Here is a 274-nt window from a genome sequence, read left to right as displayed (position 1 = left end):
AATATATTTTTATATTATTTTTGTGTGCGTCCATTAACTAATAAGCATGAATCTGAGTTGCTTTCCAGCAAACAAGACAAAATTGTTTCATTGGTTAGATATGATCTTTAAGGCCTATTCCACAACCTCCGTTTAACTTTAATTACCGGTTAAGTCTCAACAGTGATTGGTTAATTCTGATTAACTCTTCTTAACGCTAAATGCGATTAGTCAAGTCCAATGGAACAACCGGTCAGTTACCTAGAGGTTGTAGAACTGGGCCTAAATCATCTTC

Source organism: Odontomachus brunneus, unplaced genomic scaffold (genome assembly GCF_010583005.1).
Source record: "Odontomachus brunneus isolate Ranch 3 - 2012 unplaced genomic scaffold, Obru_v1 Obru_scaffold_074, whole genome shotgun sequence".
Lineage (NCBI taxonomy): Eukaryota > Metazoa > Arthropoda > Insecta > Hymenoptera > Formicidae > Odontomachus > Odontomachus brunneus.
The sequence above is the reverse complement of the archived record's forward strand: the minus strand, read 5'-3'. Positions refer to the sequence as shown.